The 2,365-nt window shown below is 44.4% G+C and overlaps 1 pseudogene; it reads left to right on the top strand.

The window, feature by feature from the left end:
- The first annotated feature begins 500 nt into the window (after positions 1 to 500).
- LOC113456782 lies at positions 501 to 621 on the top strand (annotated as a pseudogene).
- The last annotated feature ends 1,744 nt before the right edge of the window (positions 622 to 2,365 follow it).

The raw sequence follows: 2,365 nt of genomic DNA on the forward strand, positions 1-2,365 counted from the left end.
AAGGAGACTAGGAAAGAGAACAGGATTCTACCTGAGGACGGTAGCAAAGCCACTTTCTACTCTGTTGGGGTTGGGGGAGCAAAAGCCTGGGATTTGGAGATCCTCTGACTCCTCTTCCCAAGTGCTAGCCTGTGCTACCACCCCAGCAAAATGTCTGCAGTCTGCCCCATATTAGCTGCATGACTGCGGGAAAGTTGTTTCCTTTTTTCTAGGCCTTGCTTTTCTGTCAAAGAGATGGTATTTTTCTCCCTCCAGTATCTGCTCTTCAGATGACAAGTGTATTCAGTCTGGTACCAGCAGAAGCTGTCTAAGCCCAGGAAACTAGATCCCCTAAGAGTGGGAAATAAAAGTTCTGACCTTCCAGTTGCATACTCCCACGCTCTCGGTTCCCACCACTGAGCATTCGTTTAAGAGAAGTGGAGATTAGAAGTCAGAACTGCTATCTATGTATGTTGAGAAGGCCAAGGACTTGAGTTAGTCTAAAAAAAAAAAAAAAAACAGCGCTTACTCCAGAAGCACACATCCTAAAATTGGAATGATACAGAAAAGGTAAGCGAGGCCTAGAAAAAATGGTCCCTGTGCAAGGGTAACACTCAAATTCATGATAGTTCTATTTTTTAAAAAGATTTTTTTCATTAATTATGTATACAATACTCTGTCTGTATGTCTGCTGCTGGCCAGAAGAGGGCACCAGATCTCATTACAGATGGTTGAGCTCAGGACCTCTGGAAGAGCAGCCAGTGCTCTTAACCTCTGAGCCATCTCTCCATCCCCTATAGTTCTATTTTAAAAGAAAAAAGAAAGCTTCTGTTGCAAACAGAGACTCCGGGTGCCTCTACTATGTTAGACTCCGCCCTGTTCACCTCCTAGGGCTCCCTTTGCTGCTCTCCACCCTCTCACAATCTCATTGACTGGCTTTGTGCTCTTGATCCTTGGGGAATCCTTTGAAGAAAGGTTACCTTCCCTTTACTTCCTCCTCACAGGTGGGCTTCCGGAAGACATTAGAGAGCCTTCCCTCTGTCCCCAGGCGTAAGTGCTGAGAACAGAGTTCTGGGAGATTCCAGTATAAGAAATAACAGTACTACCAGGCGGTGGTTGCGCATGCCTTTAATCCCAGCACTCGGGAGGCAGAGGCAGGCGGATCTCTGTGAGTTCGAGACCAGCCTGGTCTACAAGAGCTAGTTCCAGGACAGGCTCCAAAGCCACAGAGAAACCCTGTCTCGAAAAACCAAAAAAAAAAAGAAATAACAGTACTCACCTATTCTTACCACCCTGGGAAATCTCAGCCTCAAGGAAGAAAATATGCTCAGGATGATTAATATCTCTTTCATCCAATTGCTTTATGTTCAGTATCAAAGGAATGTCCGTTTTACCTGTCATTTCTCCCAGCTGTTTTATTATGCTCTTTTTGTGGGAGGGGCAATTGGTGCAATAATTTAAGGCAAAATAAGTTTAAGGCATGAGCCTTCCTTTCAAGGACTGTATAATCTATACTAGCATTGGTGTACAATGTTACACCAACTCTGCTTATGTAAAACAGTGAATGCTCTCTCTCAGTGTCAGTGGAAAAGCAGCTGGACTGTAACTTAGTTGGTAGAATGTTTACCTAGAATACATGAAGTCCTGGGTTAGATCCTCCATTACCAAGTGACTGGGCTTGGTGGCATGTGCCTATAATCCCAGCACTCAGGGAAGTTGAAACAGGAAGACCAAAGTCACAGTCAAAGCAGGCAAGGTTCTTCTGTGATACCTAAGATTCTGACTCAAATAATTCAAGAGCAGAGTAGCAGGGTAGTTCCAGCTTAGTCTCTTTCTCAAAGTTGCAGTGGTGTTTCTCTGTGTCTCAGCAGCTGCTCCCAAGTAACCACAAAGAGGCTTAATATATTAGTTACTAATACTCACCTGATAGCTCAGGCTGCTTACTAGCTAACTCTTTTTTTTTAATTAATTAATTTTTTTGGTATTTCAAGACTGCGTTTCTCTATAAAACAATCCTGGCTGTTCTGGAACTTGCATTGTAGACCAGGCTGGCCTTGAACTCACAGAGATCCTCTCTCTCTCTCTTTCTCTCTCTCTCTCTCTCTTCCTTTGACTCCACCCTTCTTCCTCCCAGCATTCTTTCCCCCAAAAGTCCTGCCTAGCTATTGGCCAATCAGCTCCCCTCTCCCCAGACAGGATTTCTCTGTGTAACAGTTCTGACTGTACTTGAATTCACTTTGTGGATCAAGCTGTCCTTGAACTCACCAAGATCTGCTTGTCTCTGGTCCCAAGTGCTGGGATTAAAAATGTGTGCCCAGTACAGTAACTCCGTAGTGGAGTTTGAAATCAGGGACTGTGATACCTCCAGAGGTTCCTGTACTATACA

The sequence above is a fragment of the Microtus ochrogaster genome, chromosome 15 (assembly GCF_000317375.1).
Source record: "Microtus ochrogaster isolate Prairie Vole_2 chromosome 15, MicOch1.0, whole genome shotgun sequence".
In the NCBI taxonomy this organism is placed as follows: domain Eukaryota; kingdom Metazoa; phylum Chordata; class Mammalia; order Rodentia; family Cricetidae; genus Microtus; species Microtus ochrogaster.